Source organism: Diadema antillarum, unplaced genomic scaffold, assembly GCF_040938485.1.
Source record: "Diadema antillarum isolate AM-2024a unplaced genomic scaffold, OU_Dant_1.0 scf00000228, whole genome shotgun sequence".
Taxonomy (NCBI): Eukaryota; Metazoa; Echinodermata; class Echinoidea; order Diadematoida; family Diadematidae; genus Diadema; species Diadema antillarum.
Window position 1 is genome coordinate 161,353 of NW_027271117.1, and position 23,721 is coordinate 185,073.

The following is a 23,721-nucleotide window of genomic DNA, read 5'->3' on the forward strand; positions in this document are numbered from 1 at the left end:
AACATTCTGGTCTTCATGTATGCATTATCATTTTCTATGTGCGACTGTGTCACAATGAAATAGAATTTTGAAATACTGTATACACCACATATTTAGCGAGTCTAAATTTTCATGAATCAGGATTTCCCGCCAATTTCACAAGTGGTTAAATTCGCGATTGTGGAGTATGGTACTAAATGGCGAAATGTATGTGTGTACATTGCTTTCATGTTGAAATCAGAGTTCATATTTTGGCATGTTTTATATTCTCGAATAGCGCCGGATTTGCAAAATTCATGAAAATAAAAACCTCACAAAATATTCAGCATATGCAGAATTTAGGGGATTAGGGTAATAATTTCCCAATCCTTAGTTGAGACTTGTTGAAGTTTCTTTTTTGGGTTTTCTTTTTGCTGTTACTCTGTAGTTTTCATCACCAACAGGCTGTCTTCTTTCTTCTCTTCCTATACAGAAATGGTCTTCACTTCACATCAGCAGCAAGGAGCCGCCATTTCATCAGGGAGATGCGAGAATATCATCAACAGCCTTTAAACGAAACTCAGGCTGCATTCAAAAATTTCATAGGCAGAACTTCAGAAGAATCCCGTATGTGGCATGAAGAGTGCGTAGTTCGGCTCGAAGCGTACCCCGGCAGAGCGTAGCGTCTGCGCTGCTACGTAGAACCGCCCTGATTTGTTTATGTGCGTCGTCGTGGATCGTGCCCAGTCGCTGCAAGAAGCCGGGGTGGTGTAATGCCACTCGTTCACCAAGGGAGTGTGCTGACAGAATCCTGTGGTTCAGAAGTAGTCCTTGGTCATGATGGACAAATTTCTTGCGTTGAGGAGCATGGGGGGAGGGGGGAAGGGGCTTTCTCCAAATTTGCTATCAGTCATTACGATTCAGCTGAAATATCCAAAGCTCCAATGAATGACGAGATCGATATTGAATTCGTCAAGCCTGCAATGATGATGTAAGGAAATACAATCAGAGTGTATTATGTTAATCTTACTTCGTCTGTTTTGATTTTTTTTTTTCCATTTTTCGTGTGTCTCTCCTTCTCTAGGTGTGCATGTGTGTATCTGTCTGTCTGTTCTTCTTTTTATCTCTCTATCTTTTTATCCATCTGTCTATTTATCTATCTCGAGAGATTTGTATACAGTGCAATGTGTAGCTTGAGTGGGGCTTTTGGTGCTCAGGAGTGCATTTGCATCGGATATGTCGCGTACTGATCATGCAATGTGTTCCGTAATCTAGTGGGAGTAGGAAGTTCAATTCTGTGCGATGGAAGAGTTTAAAGATGTAGTTTGTGTATAACACTGATCTCGTCTTGTAGCCCGTGCTTCAGATTTTACCAGCAGAATGCACTTCTGCACTGGTGAAGTGTCTGAAAGTAGCTGACATGTTCGCCTCTTCAGTCACTGAGTACTTGCATTATGGAGTTGATGATTCGTTGGTTAAAAAATTGATATTTTGAAAACAAAAAGTATATGTATTGTATAAAAACTATGGGAATAATTAGCTCTCAGAAATCACATTGCATTCAGATATATATTGCACCAGGAATAGTGTATACGAAATGTGTGCTTTTTTTTTTCTTTTCATTCTTAATCTTTCTTTCTTTCCACGTCTGTTGTTATGCAATTAATTTTCCTCAATAGATTTTACCAATGTTAATGATATGATGGCTTGAAGTAGAGAGGAGATTTTACAGGGTCTAGTATCAGTTTGTCAAGTTATGTAGATTCATAGATGTATCAGGAAATGCTAGTATCGTTATGCAACCATTTTCATTTGATATTGCGTTCAGACAATTTTGATAGCGAATGATGTGGGCGGTGGACTGGATGGTATGATGAAACTACTGAAATAATTGTATCCATGTGGAGTTGTATTTTGTTGATATAGGGATCTTTTTATATTTTTGGGGTGTAATTACTAACAAATGTCTTTTGTACAGTGCTACAACTTTTTGTCCTGATTTCTGAATTTCAACAAAGGAACTCAAACTCTTATGGTTCACTTTTCCGTGTGCCAATATATTTAACAATAAAAAAATTGACATTCCCTTCCCCCCCCCCCCCCCCCCCCCCCACAAAGCAGTAATCATCTCCCGGTTTTCACAATTGCATTTTTAAGTTTGGGAATTTTAGTCACAATAACCACAAAACCATTTTCAGAGTAAACTGTAGTTCTGGGCTGCTTCAGAGATAGAGAGATATGCTATAAAGATAGATGTCACTAACTTTTGTAAAAGTTTTAGTGAACATGTGTTTTCCAATCACTTCATCAATTTTGTCAAATGTTGCATCATGCCTGTGAAACCAATTATTGAATTACGTAGTCTTCAAACTAACCTACTGTAGTCCCACTGCAGTGCAACTTGAATGAAGGTCACTTTCTCTCCAGTATTTATATTGTAGCTTGCAGACTGATTAATTCACTGTCCAGAGTTATTTGCCAGTTTTAGCATTGCAAGCAATTTCTTTAAAGTAGATGGTCAGGTCTTGGCCATACTGAAATGTTTTTTTAACACTTTCTCCACACCCCACCCCACCCCGCAAGAAACAAACAAACAAACACCCAAAACAAAACAGAGAATGCTACTTTTTACAGTTTGACAGTAATGTTCATTTCTAAATGATGTAGTCATTTTGATAAAGTTACAGAAATGTGTCATTTGCATGAAAGAAACACAGACAATTTTTTTTTTTTTTTTGGAGGGGGAAGAGGGGACAAGAACACCATGACTCGCTGAGAAATTAGAGGCATTTGACATTAAATCCCTTTTTATTTTCATTTGTTACCACATTTTTAGATTGATCATACCCATTTTCACTACTAATCTCTCCTCTTCTCAAGTGTAGGCCTACACCAGGTCTTAGTGATGCTATTATAGGTGTTCAGATAAAGCGGGCCATGGGTGTGTAAGTTGAATGTTCCCATACATTCATCACAGTACACTGCAAATGGCTTGGGGCGAACTTGAATGTGCATTGGTGCGAGTCTACTAGAATAACATTATGTGTATATGGGTGCCAAAGACGAAGAGAAGACAATTTCTTGATACCATATGATGTGGCTTATTGATTCTAATGCACTTTCTTTTTGTACACGTATTATTAATGAAATTCAGTGACGTGTGATGGCATGATATCATGCTGTTTTATTTTTCTAGGTATAGCAACTAACAGACCTTTCATTTGCTTGTGAATTGTCACACACATTATCAAATATGTTTCTGGGCAGCTGTAATTTTTTCTTTTTTAGCTCACCTGAGCCAAAGGCTCAAGTGAGCTATTGCGATCGCCCTTCGTCCGGCGTCCGTCGTGCGTCGTGCGTCGTCCGTCGTCCGTCGTGCGTCGTGCGTAAACTTTTTACATTTTCATCTTCTTCTTGAAAACCCCAAGACCGATTTTCATCAAACTTGGCAGGTAGCATCCCTAGGGGGTTAGGAACTCAATTTGTTAAAATGGGCACCATGCCCCACCCAGGGGGCCCCCAGGGGGGCCCAAACCCCCCAAAATTAAGGAATCTGTAAAAATCTTCTTCTCTAGAACCAGAAGTGATAGAGCTAAGTTAATACTATGAGTTAGTACATTGATGACTGTAGTTTCAAGTTTGTTCATGGCAGAATCAGGGGTGCCCCCCTTGGGACCCAGGGGAGGGGGGTGGGGAAGGGTTCTAATGGGGCCTAAATTGTACATTTTCATCGTCTTCTTGAGAACCCCATGACCCATTTTCACCAAACTTGGCAGGTAGCATCCCTAGGGGGTTAGGAAATCAAGTTGTGAAAATGGGCACCATGCCCCACCCAGGGGGCCCCCAGGGGGCCCAAACCCCCCAAAATTAAGGAATATCCGCAAAAATCTTCTTCTCTAGAACCAGAAGTGATAGAGCTAAGTTAATACTATGAGTTAGTACATTGATGACTGTAGTTTCAAGTTTGTTCATGGCAGAATCAGGGGTGCCCCCCTTGGGACCCAGGGGAGGGAGGGGGTGAGGAGGAGTCCTAATGGGGCCTAAATTGTACATTTTTATCTTCTTCTTGAGAACCCCATGACCTATTTTCACCAAACTTGGCAGGTAGCATCCCTAGGGGGTTAGGATCTCAATTTGTTAAAATGGGCACCATGCCCCACCCAGGGGGCCCCCAGGGGTCCCAAATCCCCCAAATGAAGGAATCTTTATAAATCTTCTCTAGAATCAGAAGTTATATATAGAGCTGAGATAATACTATGAGTGAGTACATTAATGACTGTAGTTTCAAGTTTGTTCATAGGAGATCCAGGGGTGCCCCTCTTGGGTAGGGGGGGGGGGGGGGGGGGGGGTGGTGGTTGGAAGGGTCCAAATGGGGGCCTGAATTGTACATTTTCATCTTCTTCCTGAAAACCTCATGATGGATTTTTGTCAAACTTGGCAGGTAGCATCCCTAGGGGGTCAGGATCTCAATTTATCAAAATGGGCACCATGCCCCACCCAGAGGGCCCCAGGGGGCCCCCAATCCCCCCAAATTAAGGAATCTTAAAAAAATTGGGCCCTTATTGTACATTTTCATCTTCTACTTGAGAATGCCTGGTCAAATTTTGGTAGAGCTGTGAATAATTTAGATTAGTGACTGCGTGAAAGGTGAACTTGCGATACTCAGGTGAGCGCTAGACCCGCGGGTCTCTTGTTTTTTTAATGAGTAGATACTGGATTTGTCAACTATCCAAGAAATCACACACCTTTATATTCACTTATTCTTGCTTCTTCTTTGTATCTGGTTTTAATCAATGGATTTAGACTTCGGACAAGCTGATAATTGCAAAGATTCATGACAAAATGAAGCGTGATAATGAGGATAGCATTCTAGGATTTCTGGCTGCCAATTTGCTTATTCATTCAGTGAGTGACGTATAATTTTCTTTTTCTCAAATCCTAATGAAGCAATTCTGTGGTAGCCTGAAGTTTGCCTGTTCAATCATGACGCATTGTAACTAGGGGCACAATTGATAGCATCTAGATGATGTCTTTAAGAAGGACAGTGTCGTTGTGTGTAGCTTGATGCTGTGTTGTTTGGAAGGGGGGTCGAAACGCATCCAGGTAGCATTTGTTTTTATCCAAGTTCTAGGACTGAATGTTCTCAGAGGAATATTGTGCATGATGCATGTATGCCAGTGGCCCTGTGAGATTATGACGAGCTGTAATGGAGCTTGATGTGTTTTGCACATCTCGGATATGGTTGTGTACCAAATCCGGGAATGAACTTGCACATGTGTCAGCTGTTGTTGTTTTGTTGTTGTTCTTTTATGACAAAACCTGATGCAGTACAGAAGTTGACACCTCTGGTCGGAGAGGTGAATGCCGTGCTCTGTCGTAAGCTGCAAAGTGTAATCTCACTCGCAGTAGAGACAGTCAACAAAAGCACAAATTATTTGATACGATACCTCATCAATAACTGTGAAATATCCATTATTCTGATACATTGATTCGTAGATGTGTCTTGAGGGCAGTATGAAGGGGACTGTTAAACAATCTCTGGAGTTGCCCCTTAAACCCACAGGCTCCCACAAGAGCAAAAGGCCTATTATAGGAGATTCCTGTCATCCTCAATATAAGATATCTCTTTGTACCTCGTGTCAAATTAAGTATGTGCATAGTGGTGTAAAGATCAGTGATGTTTCAGAGAGCTACATGTAGCAGGAGGGAAAAGGGTAAAATTTTGAGATCTGGGACAGCAATTTGGTTGTTACCTTGCATCCTGGTCCTGTCAGATGATTGGAGGACTAGTCATCCAGTCATAGCAAACTTAGTTGATGATGCAGGCGCCAAGGGCTTTTTATTCATTCAGTGGGCCACAAATGTCATACATACACACATGCTCACACACCACTCTGTCTGTTCCGCCAGAGGATATTAAGTCTTCTGATTCACTTAGCCAAACCTGAGAGCTGTTTAGATAACTTAACTACCGTATACACCATATATATTTGGCAAGTTCAATTTTTTTTCACGTATTGGGACTTCCCAACAATTTCGCGAGTGGTTGTATTCGTGATCGTAGAGAAATGTATGCGTGCACATCGCATTCATAATGGGATCAGAGTTTATATATTTGAGTGTCGTTAAATTCCCAAATAGCACCCGGACCTGAGAGATTCGCAACAATGAAAACCATGCAAAAGATATGGTGTTTATAATCTGCCTGCCTCCCATGGAGCACTAGTTGGAATCCAACATTGCACTAGGACAAGCTGATGTCTTAAAGTATCACCATTTGCCCCTGGGTAACGAGTAATACTGTGGACAAATGTCATTCAAGAGAATGTAAGTGTTTCGTTGTTGGGATCTTGAACCACACATTAAGTACCTTACAGCTATACCACAATAACATACCCTAACAGCCAATGAAAATAACAGCCTGCCTGCTACTCAGGGCCACCGTAATACTTATGTATGTAGATTGTGTGCAATTTCCTCAACATGTCAGTCATTGGATTTTGGCCAGTCAGTCAAACTGCGGTAACTTCCCTCGCCTCCTTTTGCAGTCATCCACCAAATCAAATGCAATTTCACAGAGGAGGTGGTCCATTTAATTTGAAATTCAGATAATATGGCCAGCTGCCATTGCTCATTTGGTATCAGTTTAAATACAATTCATCATAAAACAAGGAGAAAGTTAGAATCGGTTTAAAGTTGAAGAGCATGTATTGAGCCATGTGGTCAAGCTGTTGGGATGCCATTGGTATTGATGGGTACCACAGAAACATGTTGTAGATTTGTTTTCTCTCAAGCCTATCGGACTGCAGCTCATTTTGAGGTGATCAGAATCCTTTGTACTCCAAGTTAGTTGCTCTCATTAGCAAGTCTCTACTGTGGCATATCCAAAACAGGAACTCTCGAAGACTTTTACTTGTCAGCTGTTGAGAGCAGAGTTTTAAGAAGACACTTTGCTATTTAAACAAGTCTAGAAGTGGGCCACCTTTTTATGTCTGACTTGCCTTTATAAAGCAGAAAAAAAAAACAAACACAAAACGGCAGACTTGGCTAGTATCCAACTATATGTGATTACATGATTGTTTGGTTTGTGTGAGTGTGTGTGTGTGTGCGTGCATGCGTGCGTACGCCTGTCGTTTCTACACATCTGCGATCACAGGTTACAAAAAGAAATCATTCCAGGAAAGGAAGGGCAACTAATGCAACATTAACAAAATATTTGCATTTGTATGTATTCCCACTTTAAGTCAGGGAATCGTTTTAATCTCATTTCCACATCTGCTGACATATCCGGAGTGCCCAAAGTTTGTATCTAAGGGATTCATTTCGTGTACTCGGCCAGTGGTTGGCTAGCTTGTAGTGTCGGCTGTCATGGTCTGTTCATCCAGTGTCAGAATATTGTATGATAAAAGCATATGCATCATGTGGAAATATTGACCATGTAGGGCAGTTATTGGTTGATATTGCCCAGCGAGAGGCTGAATTGCATGCATGTGGGATATTTTTGAACGGTAGTGCGTGGGCACCATTCCATCGGGCTTCTCGCACCAATCGAGAGTTGCTCACATGATTGCAGTTGCTACGGCAGCGACCATGCAGCAACCAATCAGATGTGATTATTTGAGTCGTTGCCTCAGCAGCTGCAGTTTGACAGCAACTTGCAGTCATTGCAAACCCATTTGTGAAACAGCCACTTGTTCTTGTAGATTTTGGAGACTATTACATACATTGTAGCGTCAGAATATCTGCATTTCAGCGGGTTCCTGGTTATCAGGCAGGAGTAGTTGTTTTGGGGTTTTTTTAAACTCCTCCACATTAGAAAAAGATGGCAGAAGGGTATTCAAAATGCAATTGAAAAAACACCGAGTATGGGATTTCAATTGAAAGCTACTATTTGATCATGACTGTGTATAATCCATGATTTGAAATCTGTGATACATCTTTGAATGAGTTGTGCAGCAAGAAGCCATACTTTCTGTAGCACAGATTTAACAAGGATGGAGTTTACTACATGCACCAGTTTTGGGCAATACTGCTTGCCTGCTTGAGACAAGTTGTATGTGTTAGAAAAACCACTGGTGATGTCCAAACATGTATTTGGGATGAAAAGTAGACATGTTTTTATACCTGTGCGTTCATAGTACCTGTAAACAGTACATACTACAATACTAAAATGCTATCAACATATGGTACAGAAAAGTGCAGTTTGTATTATAATTATAAATAATATTAAGTCAAGAGATGATATTGCATATGTGCTTTTAAATGAACTGTAAATGTAGATCATGGATGTATAAACTTTTTTATTATTATTTTGGTTTGAAGTTTGCTAATAATTAACCAAATTCTCTCTGTCTTTGCTGTGATATACAATGAATTTTTATTTGCAGAGTAACCTTACTAACCAATGGTAGATTGATATTGGATGTAATAAGGATGAACAAATAAAATATGCAATATAATTGCAATTGTTGTCTCTGTAGTTTTAATGAAGTACAGTCAACCTCACGTAAGTTGATATATTTGGGACTGGAGAAAATCTATTGACTCTGAAGTGTTACTTGCACTTACATGGAGTTAATAGCATATCTTAGAGGGGAATTCCTGACCAGATGAAAGTTAGTCTCAAAAGAAGAAGTAAATATTTTCTAAGCAGAGCAGTGAAAATTTGATCAAAACATATGAAATCTAAGAAAGGTGTGAAATTATGAGGTTTCCCCATTTTTTTTTTTTTTTTTTGTACAAGACAGTTTTAACAGTCAATATGAACATTACAAACAGTGAAGTGATGATGTCATCCCCTCAAAAATTGCTGTATAGTTTGTACATAAAATTAGTATATGCCTTTTTTTTTTCTGGTGTAAATGCAGTTATGCTCCTGTCTCAAATCCTGATATATCTGACTGATCATTATTTTGAAGTTATTCAACCAGGAATAACTTTGGTTTACACTTTTATATCAGAAAAAAATTTGAAGTTTAGCACCTGCTTTATTTTTTGTACATGATCAATGGAAAATTGTGAGGTGATGATATCATAAGCTCATTCATTTACATAAAGTCAATTGTTCAAGAACTGTCATGCTGAAAATTAGCTAATCTTTGAAATTTCATAACTTCCTTAGTTTCAATCTGACTTTGACCAAATTTTCACCATTGTGGTTGTCAAGATTTACTCTTTCTTTTAAGAATAACTCTAAACTGGCCTGTAATTCCTCTAGTTGTTGTTGATGATGATGATGATGATGATGACGATGATGATGATGATGATGATGATGATGATGATTATTATTATTGTTGTTTTTGTTATTATTTTTTTGGATATTATTATTATTATCATTATTATTACTACTATTACTACTACTACGACTACTACTACTACTACTATTATTATTATCATTATTATTATTATTAATATTTATTCGACCAGGTAAAGAATATAAGATACATATCAGAAACGTTACAAACATGAAACAAAAACCAGAATGACATGACCTTTGGAATCAACAGAAAGGCAATTCTCCCTATCGCATATAACCATAAAATCTCGAACAGCAGCGGCACTATTCAATTTCATTACAATATGTTGTGTCAGCGCCGTGCCAGTGCACAGCTTGAATTCTTTTGATCATACACAAAAAACATGGAGCATTCCAAACTGCCTTAGTTTAGTAGAATTTCTCCGCAATAATTACATGTTGCTATTAAAAAGAAACATAAAGTTCTAAGGTCTGAAAATGCATTTGTATTGTGAAGTAACAAAGTTTTAGTCGTGATAAAAAGGGAAAAGTTACAGAGTGACTTCGTATTACGCGGAGTGCACAAATAACACCAAAGGTGTGACCCCATTTGACCTCTGCATGTTCCACATGGGTGCATAAGATTCGCATGTAGCACACGGCCAGCATATGGACCCAACCGCTAGGGATGAAATGTTTACATTTATATGCGGTAGGGAGAATTGCAGCCACAAATAGATAGGAAATAAATGCATTCACAGGCCAAATGTATGAGCAGTTATAATGACAGTCTTTCATACATATCTCAGTCAAACCAAGTTCACCTTAACCCTTTGAGGACGAGACTCGAGTATACTCGGGCAAGTGTCTATGGGAAATGCGTATTGTAGCAAAATTAGCCCTTCCTCCACGGGTAAATAGCTGTAAAAGTGGAAATTTTCGCGATGTTGACATTTTCGCGCATTTCGCGCAACTAGAAGCTAGCGCGAAAATAAAAGCACGCGAATATTTTTGCATGCCATGTGTTCCCGTAGTCGATGTCTTGATTCCGCGGAATTAAAAACACACGAAACTCTTCTTACCGGGCCAAGCGCGAAAAATTAGTCGCGTGAAAATATCCACTTTTACAGTATACATGTGGATTGATGGAATGCAGCAGTGCGAATAGAACACAAAAGTGAAAGTTTAAAGGCTAAATACTGGTTAGTGGTAAGGTTAGAGTAAAGATTAGGTTTAGGGTTAGGTGTTTGGGTTAGGGTTAGGATTATGTTCGGGATTAGGATTAGGCTCGGGATTAGGATTATTGTTAGGGCTAGGGGAAGGGTCCGGGGTCATTGCCCAGGGGGTAATTGCCCTAGACCCCTTTAATTTGACATTTTTGTGGCCTGAAAAAGGAATGCATTGCCCCAAAATAAAAGAAAATATAACAGTCCATTGTGAATCTTGGTTGCCTGATCTAGCCACCAAAAGATTACCTACTGTGAAAGTGGAAATTTTCTCACATTTCGCGCAACCAGAAACTACCACGAAAATAAAAGCACACAAATATTTTTGCTAGCCATATGTTCCTGTGCGTGATGTCTTGATTCTGCGGAGTTAAAAACATACGAAACTCTTCTTACCCGGCCAAGTACGAAAAATTAGTCGCGCAAAAATATCCACTTTTACAGTACATGTACTTTGAAACAAGGAATGTTCACATGCATTTTAATTTTGTGGTTTTCATGCAAGCCAAGATTTGCAAAATTAAAATGGATGCAAAAGTTTTTGTCCAGACTATATGCATTGAATGCCAGTGACAATTTGTGAAAATTTAATGCTACAAAAAAGGCAGTCGGCTCCAATTAGCGAAAATTTCATGGCATTTCAAGTCATAAAGGAGACAAGAGAAGCTGTGGAGGTCAGTCGTCACGAAATTGTCGCCAACCATCATCAACTGAATACGTACATACATCGTATGATCCATTTCTATATGATATACATACTGGTGCATACATACGTGCATACACAAACATACATTATACACACTCAGAGAGAGAGAGAGTGAGAAAGACAGTGTTCCTTTATGAATACATAGACTACGCTTGTATGCATTTACTTGTGTGTATGTGTGCGTACGGCTGAGATTACATCTATAACATATCATATCATGTATATACCTATTTTTCTCTCTCTCTATCTATCTATATATCTCACAATAAGCAAACTTACATACGTGTGAAAGATATGCTTATGCTCATCTTGGAAAACCCATAGCTGATGTAATTCCATCTTCAATCATAATCATCTCTTTGTGCTGGTAGAAACATGGTTATGAGAAACATGTGGAACCAGGAATTCTGTAAAAGGGAGGGGCACAAAGCGGTTTGTATTTCTGGTGCTACTTCCGGGTTTAAGCAGCTGACAAGCAGAGGAAAAAAATACTTAAGCAATTTTTCTGACACAATTTGGCTCCCACATTTATTTCCTTTTTACTTGATATTGGTCATCTATGCCATTTCAATGCATACTTTTCTTAACATATTAAAGGGGACATGCACAGTCCCCTTTAAGTTTTATTCTTTTATTTCTTTTCGTATAAAAAAAGAGACATCAAAATTAAAGGGGGGCACGCACCCTGTACAATCTCCCCCCCCCCCCGATCCGTCACTGAGAAAGAGGAAAATCGAAATATTTTATGGATATGCCATGCCTGCATTGTAATTCTACATTCAAATACTTACTCTGTACGCTGTTATTTTCGCGTACAGATATTTTCACGAATGACGAGGTAATAAACATTTTTGCGAGATGTTGTTTTTCTAATCGACGCCGACCTTAACGTCAGTGCTCTATTAACAAAGCGCATGTAGACATTTTCGCTTGTTGTTAAATTCGTGATCCAACTGTGATACGCGAAATTCATGAAAATTAAATCCTCACGAAAATAACAGCTTATACAGTAGTTCAGATAGATTTTTTTTTCAAAAGTCATGCAAAATGATCAATAGAATGTCACTTTCGCATTCAGAAGATGAACACTCAACTGGAGTGGAACTCTGAAAAAATGAGAAAAAGCCCAGGGAAAAAGCCCACTTCTTGTGAAACACAGAATGGATTCTTTATGTATTGACACATTTCAAGCTGGTACAAATTGAAAGTATCCACACCATTTTCAAGTTGGTATAAAAGTTTCATTTAAAAATCAGAGTCAAAGGTAAGAATGTCGTGGGCTTTCAAAGTTTTACATACTTTTATATGTTTGAAAACCATAATGGGGAAGCAACCATGTGCAAATTAGAGGTGATCATGACCTCACAAGTTTTCTCTCGACCTTAACGCAAATATCCACCAAATTTCCTTCCTTTTTTTTTTTCAATGATGTGGGATCAAGCAAGAAGAGTTTGTAAGTATAATGTGTGGGTTGAGTGAGTGCATTATTATTACAAGAATACAGCAGTGAAATTCGAGGAAAATTGGACGATGCGTTCAAAGTTACGAATTATTCAATTTTTGGTACAGCCATCGCTGGATCAGAAGACTACAACAATTTGTGTTGTCGCACATGGACATGGATATAAAGAAAAATATAAAGAGAATTCGATATATTTTCATTTTCCTAGCGTGTTGAAAGAGCATGCTCTTAGCTCACCTCTTTCAGAAGGCAGGTGGAAAAATATTGCCCTCGACATATGTTAGTAACAATATTTTGCAGAATTATCTTTGCATTGTTGTCCATGTGTGGCATCATGCATTATTTCAGTCTTCTTACCTAGCAAATGAAGCTTTCAAAATGCATAACTTTTGAACGTATTGTCCGATTTTCCTCAACTTCAGTCTTCCACACTGTACTGGTGTCTTCCGATCTGCTTCACTGCACGGACATCAATGGTGTTCGTGGATACACCAGCCGACCGCAAGGGGGCTCTCTTCAACAAACGGTAAAGGGCGATCAATGTGCACAGCTCGTCTGGAGACTTGCGCGTCTGCCCGTTTTATCAACTTATACACCGCCGCAAAAATGCATTATACTATGTCAAAATTATCCCGAACTGTGTGAACCTTGCACAAGATCACCTCCTGCTAAAAAGGGAGAAATCATGTTATTTTCATCAAATTAAGGGGAATGTAACTCCAACAAAGCTTTAAGACTGAAAATGACTTTCTTTTGTGCCAAAACGAATAGTACTTCTTTTCTGACAGATGATAGAATGCGAAAATAAACAAAACGTTTACGGGAAAAAACAAACAAACAAATCATAAGTCACGGGCAACACTTTTGCATGCAATTTCTTAAACTTCGATATCTACATGAGAAGAATTTAAACTCGCAAAACAAGTGTTACCATTTTCCATACGAGTCGGATTTTATTCGGTACTCTTCGTCGACACTGACGTTTACTAGTACTGTACTTTGACGAGATATTAATCTCGTACGGTGAGCCCTGCTAGTCATTTTCCACCTAAATCATTTTCAGAACAGACTTAAACCATTGGTCATTCTATACGTTATAAAGTTGAAAGCGGTGAAAACGAACTTCATTTCTTCTGAAACCGAGTGAAGATGGTTAATGGAAAGATGGCAAGAGAGACGGGTAATATCTCATATCATACAAGCTCTGCTTTTTTTTAGTCGGACCCTCCATTTCCATTCTTAATTTGCTTGTACTATATGCATATGTATATCTGAAAAAAAAAAACAATTGTGTTTTCTTCATTGTCACTCATTTTCACATGTATTTTGTCAATTTACGTTTTTGCAATTATTACAAATATATGTTCTGCTTATACATTGTATACAATTTCTCTGTTTATTTTATGGAAATGAAAATAAATTTGAATCTTGAATTTCGAATATACTTGGACAGGAGTCAATGCGGTGACGGTCATGACCGTTATATAATCATTATGAACAGCTCTGTTTCTTTCCGTCATGAGTTTTCCCATCAAGGAACAACTCTTGTTCATTGGGGAAGCAGAAACTGCTCTTTGGATTTCAAAGTGAACAGCTCATCAATAAATATATATGGACGACAAAGCACTGTTACACATTGGCAAAATTCTCATTCGCTTATTTATACTTCATCAAAGAGGCCAACAATAGCAAAACCATATACCAGAAAACTCTGTACAAGCACTCTGCGTAGTGCAGTAAACATTATATCGAGGGCTCCTTTAGTTGTTAACATCCCAACGTGTGGGTGTGGTTTTAAAAAAAGGGGACATAATTATTCTGATACATTGTCAATTTCTGCGGAAGTTTGACAAATTCTTGTCTGGATAAAAATTTGCTGTGTAGAGAATGAGCGGCCTTTTCTTGACCAATCAATAAGTTGCTCAATTAGGTATGTATGGGATTCTATATCTTGACCAAATATATAAAATAGTAAATAGAAAGAATCTTTGTAGAGGTTTAGTCAAAATCATAAAGTCAAACAATACATTTCACCACGCAATCTTATTAATAAAAACAAACAAACTAGGAATGTGATCAAGTACGGTGTTTAAATAGGGACCCATTCTATCACATGAAGTGAGAGCCATTTATTCCCAGATGTTTTTCAGTCATCACTGTATTGTTTTCAATGTAATGAGGACATTTTCATCAGGACATTTCCCGCTGTTCAGACTGGTAATGTTAATTCTTCTCATTCATTCAGAAGATAGATTGTGATATTTATTAGAATCAAGAAACTGGAAATGAACGTCGCTATATATAAGTAAGTTCATTTCCAGCTTCCTGATTCAAACAAGAATATCACAATCTTTCCTGCCGTTCGTTGTAAAGACATTATTGTAAAGACTTATTATAGCCATGAACATATTGTTATTTTTGCTTCTTATTATGTGCATCATCCAAATGCACGTCCGATTCCAATCATTACATTGCATATTATGTTCGAAAAAAATGGAAAATGATATAAAAAGTTTGAATTTGAAGTAAAAAGTGTCATTTTCCATGTGTTTACTGGAGTGGTGAAAGTCTTCAGCGGCTTGAGGTAGACATAACTGTCTTTCTCACCAAGGCATCTTTGTGAATGAATCTATATCTACAAATTTTTGAGCTCGATATGCTACAGGTAATAGGTTGAGAGAAAAAACAACAAACATAATACAAATCAGAAACACAGGAGGCCTATAAATGACAGACACTTTGACCTTTAGGCAGCAAACCAACAAAACGGTGGACAAATTTGACTTAAAGGCATGATTACAAAACGGTGAGTATCGATTTAAAGGATGCAACATACAACGGTATATACAAAGTGTATAGCTGATCTTTGGTCCCTGGCGAAATCTCGTAAAGTTAAACGGGAATCAATACCATGATCAAGAAAGACTATTTTATTTTCTAGGATTTGTCTGGAATGAAATTAAATTTTTTTATTAACTATTCTGTCCGTTCAAAAAAAATCATACAAATATGATTACAATGATCACACAAACAATAAAAATACTACACAATTCTTCTCCGTGATTCCTCTTGATCAATGCAATGTTTCATAAAAAGTTTTATAAAAAAAAAAATGCGTATAAGAATCCAACCTGTAAATGCACGACGCCCATATTATGCTCGAATACATGGTATACGCCTGGACTCTATATTATTGAGTATAATTATAGTTTTCGCAACAACGATACTAAATAAAGATTCTGGAGACATAATGAGATAATAAAAACACTAAATGCCCACAGAAGCAGTGGCGTATCTAGGGGGGGGGCAAGGGGGGCACGTGCCCCGGGCGCCACTCCTTGGGGGCGCAAAAAGCGAAAAAAAAAACGAAGAAGAAGAAAAAAAAGAAGAAAAAAATGAAGAAGAAGAAAAAAGAAAAGAAAAAAGAAAAGAAAAGAAGAAGAAGAAAAAAAATCGCCCGGAAAGGGAGGGAGAATGGTTGGGGGGGGGGGGGAGCAGAAAACCAAATCAAACAAGATAAAAACAAAACATGATGATGACGCGTACAAAATGACAATGTTTATTGTGTTTACACAAGAATTCCATGTTCTGTAAGCTGAAATACAAACATTTTCGGCTCGCTCGCTGCGTTCGCTCGCCAAAATTTAAATAAAAAAAGAAGGTAAGAACAAAACGTGATGATAACGTGGACAAAATGACAATGTCTATTGTGTTCATTCATGTCATTTTATATTTAGCAGGCAAAATGTTTCACGGAGCAGCGGCTGCAATTTCTTTCGTTCTGAAGCGATAGCCAATTGGATCAAAAGAAGGCGCCAACGGTTTCGAACATACGGGGGGGGGGGGGGGCAAAAAAACAACAACAAATCAAACAAGATAATAACAAAACTTAATGATGACGTGGAAATATACAAACTTCGGCTCACTCGCTCGTACTAATTTAGAGTATTTTTTCAAGTCTTCAGTTTGTTGGTATAAATTGTCATCTATAAGGTCGTCACTATATCTTGATTAGAATTGTAAGATTTAATACGCAAAAAATGACAAGAGTTCCATGTTTTGTAAGCTGAAATAAAAAAATTTTCAGCTCGCTCGCTACGCTCGCTCGCCAAAATTTATCCAAAAAAAAAAAGGAAGAGAAAGATAAGAACAAAACGTGATGATGACGCGGACAAAATGACAATGTCTATCGTGTTCACACGTGTCATTTTATATTTAGCAGGAAAAATGTTACACGGAGCAGCGGCTGCAATTTAATTCATTCTGAAGCGATCGCCGATTGGATCAAAAGAGGACGCCAACGGTTTCGAACATACGTGAGGGGGGGGGGGGGGGCGCGGAAAAAAAACAAATAAAAACAGATAAGAACATAACGTAATGATGACGCGGAAATATACAAATTTCGGCTCACTCGCTCGTACTAATTTAGAGTATTTTTTCAAGTCCTCAGTTTGTTGGTATAAATCGTTATCTATAAGGTCGTCACGATAGCTTGATTAGAATTGTAAGATTTGATAAGCAAAAAATGACAAGAATTCCAAGTTTTGTAAACTGAAATGCAAAATTTTCCGGCTCGCTCGCTGCGCTCGCTCGCCAAAATTTACCAAAAAAAAAAGAAGAAAGAGATAATAACAAAACGTGATGATGACGCGGAAATATTGTAAGATATGATTAGCAAAAAATGACAAGAATTCCATGTTTTGTAAGCTGAAATGCAAAAATTTTTGGCTCGCTCGCTGCGCTCGCTCGCCACAATTTATCAAAATTCATTACATTTGAATCACCCTCAAAAGACCCCTTTTAAGTGCTTGAAAAAGCATATCATATGGACTTTGTTTATAGCGTATTATATCGGGACCATGTGGAAGAACAGACATATTTTGAAATTATGACTGAACAGGCAATCCCCCGTTTCTTCTGTACGTATATGCAATGTATATGTAACTTGTAATGTGTGTATTTTTATATGAAGACGGAAATAAAAACAAACAAACAAACAAACAAATAAAGTCCCTACCGGAATGGGTATAGGGTTGAACACTTTTTCAGAAATTAGGGGCGCAATTTTCGCGCTTGCCCCGGGCGCCGTTTTCCCTAGATACGCCACTGCACAGAAGAAAGGAGAAATAAAAATGAATACAATCTTAGCTAAATTCACTGTCACGGATAAGATTGTTAAAACTGATATCATTGTAATCAAATCGATGATTATCATATAGAAATTATTAAATGTGCCGAAGGCCTCGGACTTTTGTAAACTCTCATTTAATCGTAGTATATTGTATTTGTCAGTCGGACTGTTTGCCATTTTCTCTTAATTTTTGTCTTTCTTAGAGAGAGAGAGAGAGAGAGAGAGAGAGAGAGAGATTCACATCATTCTTCAAAATGAAACGATGCATTTGACCCCGCAACTTTATGAATAGAAACCAAACAATCAAGAACTGATCGTAACTTATTGCGATCAAGTATATAGGCCTATACGGTGTAGAAGCAGTGGCCACTGATCACATGTGATGATAATAATATACTCTCTTCTCTGTTTATTTTTTTCATTCATAACTTTATAAGAGGACATTTTCATCATGAGATTCCATGCCGTTCGTTATAGGCACGGCCACACTATTAATTTTATAGTAACCCTTGATTTCATTTAGTGGGGCCTTACATAATGATATAACAATTGCATGACTCATATAAGCATTCACTTGAATGTGTATTAAATATGAATATGAATAGTTCATACAATCTCCAATCGTTGAAAAAAATCTATACCTCATTTTGTTATATACAATAAGGATGTATTTCTAGAGAATGAAATCAGTAATCAAAATAAAATCTGTCGTTCCCCGTCAAAAGCCTTCTCACAATGATTATCCTCCTCACCCAATGTATTCACATGCACCTGTTTTTGTTTTTGTTGTTGTCAGCAGATCTGCATTAGATTCTATTCAAGACACAGTTATTGCATAATATAATCATATAAGCACACATCACTTGGGAATAACTGAGAATGATATACACACACTCACACTAAATTCATAACTTTTGAATCGATCGCCCGATTCTGCTTTTTACCGATGTGTTCTACTAATATTGCTGCTTTCACTCAGTCGACATTTACATTTTGGCTTTGGTTTCCTTTAAATGTACAAATATAGGCCTAACATAGGCCTATACATGCTTTTACTGCGCGCCATCAATAGACTGAAGAGAGATACTTTAATCTCCATTCCAAACTATGTTCAGGTTAAGAATAGAATACCATTAGGCGTGCTGATATATAGAATATTCAGGCTTGCCTAAAAATATAGAATATAGAATTTCCAAAAAGAAAGGTAAATTTGCATCTCATTTTCAAAAATGGAGGTTAGTAATTTAATTTAATTTGAAAATGTATAATTAATGTACAGGGTATTGTCATATTTGTTATGCAATATTCTATGTATTTGTTTTGCTATGCTGCATCATTTTTTCCCTTTATTTATATGATTCTGTAATTCACTTGCTATTTTATTCTTTGCTGTCAGTGCCATTTATTTTTGACCAATAAATACTAAATTATGAAAAAGAAGTTTCATAAAAATCAGATATATAATATAAGACAGTTGATGGAATTTCAAAGTTCTCATGTTTTTACCGAGGCGCGAATTATATGGAGACTGTGCAGTAGAAAGGAAGACGCTTATGAAGCGATCACATTAACCACCGCTGCCGATTTGAGTATGTGGCTGCGACATCACTGATTGCGCGAAAACATGGAAAATTCTAAGATTTAAACCCTTTCGTAATTTATGTTCGATTTTGATTGAAACTTCCTTCATTACGTTCGTGTTCTTTTATTTAATTTATCAAATTCAACTTGAACATTATGTAGGATAACATAATCATTTACTGCACTGAAACATGACAAATTCAAAGCGTGGTTGATTTAATTTCTGCGTTGTTTCTTCTTCTTCTTCTTCTTCTTCTTTTACATCAGCTAACGACAGTAGTCGCATTGTCATGTAACGTGGTCGGATGATACTAGAATGAAAACTACCGTTAGCAAGAACTAGTACGTGAGCAAGAACAAGAATAATAATCATAGCAAGAAATAAACAAGAACGAGAGTAAAAAGAATAAGAGTAAAAATTATACCAACAAATGACACGAGAACAAAAAGTATGAACAAGAAGAAGCATAAAGACAACAAGAAATGAACAAGCAGTTAAACTAAATTAGAACAAGAGAAAGAATATGAAATGAAACAAGAATACCAACTACTAGTAAATGAACGCAATATTAACCTTAGAACGAGAACAACGATATCAACAACAGTACGAACATTATATTCGTGCGTGGGTGTGAATTCCATCAAGTGAGAAAAAACTTCTCTGTACTGTGGTCAAGTGTACCGCCTGTATGAGCGAGGGAAACCCAAAGAGGCGTGGCCTAAGTTTATGCTCATGCACCTTCAGATCACACTGCATGCATGGTACATGCGCACTGAAACGGGGGAACCCCGGCGCACAATTTCCATGTGTGTCGCCCGAGCCCCTAATAAACTAGGCTCCGCCCCTATTCTGTGCCACACTGCACGCACGACACAGCAGACCACATGCCCCACAATCAACTCGCTGGTAGAGGGAAAAAAGCGTAGAGAAAAAGACACTTTTTTCTCACCGTTAGTCCTGAATCCTTGCACCCGGCCTGCACGGTCTGCAAACGAAACAGTAAGAGCGTTCCTTTCAGTGTACTATTCAACACTTGTATTTTGAGATAGAGACCTATACTGCGAATCAAAATTAAAGTGAATGGTAATAAATGATTAAAAAAAAAACGAACGAAAATATACCATTTAAAAAAAACCCCACACACTACAGAACGCGCAAGCCCTTCCCGCACTCACGCACTGGTGCGAGCACGAACGTCATGCCAAAGGAAAAAAAAAAAATATATATATCTTTGGATGCGTAGATCTGTATGTATAAGATGTATACTGTCTGATATTTTTCGTTCATTTCTTAGTGCCTTTCAGAGCAAATTTCAAGTTGCGTCCTCTACCTATTTCAACGTGTTAACTCGGACGAGCAAGTGCAGCATTTTTAGTCGATGTTTCAAACGATTCGGAAGTGTGCTGTGGTAAAACCAGCTGTCATTGTATGGATGCGGCCAGCCGCTCAAGAGCACGTTCTCTCTCCCTGGATCGTACGTGTACAATTACCGGGGAAGCCCCATGAGGTCAGAGTGTTCTGCAGCGCTTCGTTTCCTCGATGCCTCGGTCCTAAAAATGGCTGGCTTGTCCGCGGTTGAAGTTTTAGAAAGAGCCTACGATAAGAATATAAATACAGGGGCGGATCCAGGAATTCTTTAAAAGGGGGGAGGGGTGCACAACTAATATTTCTGCTACCACTTCCGGGTTTCATTTCATTTTTTCTTTTGTTTTCTTTTGTTTTTAACGAAAAATAGGGAGGGGGGGGGGGGCGTGCGCCGGTTGCGCCCCCTCTGGATCTGTCACTGGAATATATACTCATGATTCTTATATATGCATATTGTATGTGTGTGTGTATACAAAATAAGGACACATATATTCACATAGATACACAGCACCGAAATACACACATTTGTTACAGTAATATTAACACACACACACACACACACACGCACACACTCACGCACACACATTTACCACAACGTCTCACCATTCGATCATAATTGGCCATATGGAGCATAAAGTAGGACTTGCCCCGAAGGAAAAGGTATGCCTGCATGACATATAGGAAACAGGCAAATGGTGTGTGTGTGTGTGTGTGTGTGTGTGCGCGCGCGTGTGTTTTTTTTTCCCGGGGGGGGGGGGGGGCTATAGTCTCTTGGGTATATAGCAGAGGTTCGATGAGTCCTATAACCTGGGAGCACTAGGCCTATACCTCCCTGCTTTGTAATGATGAGCATAAAAATGTGTTAATTGCAAGGTGATACATTCTTCGTCTCTGTATAAAGTAAGCGTCAGAAAACACCTGCAGGACAGCAAATTGTAAAATAAATGTTTTCATTTACACACAGGTCAGATATTCAGACCTCTATTCCTCTCAAGCCAATTTTCATCCAAATCCAGTCCTACTACATAGTTTCGCGCTTTTCTTTATAAGAACTGCCGGTTTGGCCTATATAAAAGCATTATTTTCACTTGCAGGCTAAGTAGGTGTTGAGCCTACAGTTATTTCACCTATCAATCAAAAGGTGACGCGCAAAAATGCGTTAGTCCAAGAGACCGTCAACAATACATCCTTTCATGATTTTAATGTGCAGCAGAAAGGGACATAAAGAAGTCATCAGCTGTTTGGTGCCGGAAGTTTGGTGTCTTTTCTCATGTGTAAATGGAGTACAATATTCATAAAACGATAATCACATCAAGAAAAACTTTAAAAACAACAACGACTGCCACTATATTTACCACTGTAAGCTCCTTATGTTGATGGCGAGTGAGCAATATTTTGAAGTTTATGATAGAACTATATATAATTGTGAGTGGCATATGACAATACTGCTTTGTTGAAATAAAACTTTATGATAAGGATATCATGCAGTGTAAACTTCACCAATATCATTTGATTGATATAATTAGAGGGACTACTCTGTAGTTTCTTGAATGCGTGAATATAACGATATTGTAAAATCTCGGATATATAATGATGCTGAAACGATTAACAGGACACAGCCGATGCAGTTCCATTGTATGATAATTGAGTATTGGAATGGACATGTATAATCTTGGGTTTTTTACACGTTCTTTTTGTAAGTTGTCCACTAACCATTTTAACTTGATAATCACAATGCCTAAACTCAACAAAGTTCTACAAGTTGAAGATAATTGATCATTGCGAACATGACAGTATACCCAGCACTGGCCATGGGTTCACTAATAATGTAACTCCAACCGGAGCTAGTAATAGGTGAAGTAGAACTATACAGTTTTATAGATATACAATGTTATTATCTGAATGAATGCATTTCACACATTTTTTTTTTTTTGCATTAACAGGAATGAGAGAATCCGTCTTTTCTCAGTCATGCTTTCCGTAACATCCGCTCGCTAAATAATGAAATATCATACAAAGTGTGTAGGCATATATACAGTATAAATTCATACATGTCTTACATTGTTCTGTTTAGCAGCATTAACTATATGAGAAATCAATTTCAAGTCACTATGCAACCTGAAAATGTGGCATAAATTGTTCCATGCAGACATTAATTCATAATATTATGGTTAATGTGAGCCTCCAAGAGCTCCGTAAACAATCTGTGCAGACATGCATTTCAAAGAAGATTGAAGTACAGTCAAACCTGTCTATAGCGGCCACCCAAGGGATACGGGAAAAGTGGCCGTTATAGACAGGTGGCCGCTATAGACAGGTAACATGTATCATCGTTGTATACATCAACTTACTGTACATGTATGTGTGTACGTATGCACATGTGTGGAACAATGCCGGTGTTTCTGAAATTGTTGCACAGTACATGTAGCATGTGCACAGTCATGAAGAAAGCTTAACGCTAGTGCATTATTGTGACTGAATAAGTGATGAATGCAACGATGGCGATCACTGAACGTTGCCCAGGAATGACTGGCACGGCTAACAAGAAGAAAAACACGCTGAAATTTTCGGCTCGGCTACGGCTCCATCGAGTTTTTGGCCGCTATAGACAGGTTAAAATCTACCACGGGAAACAAAATTTGTGGCCGCTGGCCGCGTTGTGGCCGCTATACACAGGGTCTTTAACATTGCTTTTCTCTCGGGGGATTTTTTCAGTGGCCGCTATAGACAGGTGGCCGCTATAGAGAGGTGGCCGCTAAGGCAGGTTTGACTGTATTTGACCCGCACTAACCAGTCTTGATTTAGATCCCTGCATGCATTCCATCAAGATGTTGCTAAGTCTGTCATATCGGATTCTTGATGCATTAATTGGCCTTTCTTTGGCACGCAAAGTCTGCTTGACCTAGAAACCTAATACTAGCCTATAGTTTCATCACTGCATTACTAAGGACACCGATGGGATGTCTTAAATCCTCCTTGTTTATTATGACTGATTGCTTTCTTTCTTTATTTTCTAAAGTTGCACATGCGTCCCACAAAGATTGTATCAATATCAA

The 23,721-nt window shown here is 38.2% G+C and overlaps 1 protein-coding gene across 2 annotated transcripts in view; it reads left to right on the plus strand.

Annotated features, from left to right (window-relative positions):
• The window catches only part of LOC139724779 (adenylate cyclase type 9-like), a 143,475-nt gene extending 142,761 nt beyond the window's left edge, over nt 1–714 (plus strand). For both annotated transcript variants that reach the window (XM_071635891.1, XM_071635892.1), the window contains exon 6: nt 452–714. The gene's annotated coding sequence lies outside the window, so the exon portion shown is untranslated. The remainder of the gene's footprint in view (nt 1–451) is intronic.
• Nucleotides 715–23,721: the final 23,007 nt, after the last annotated feature.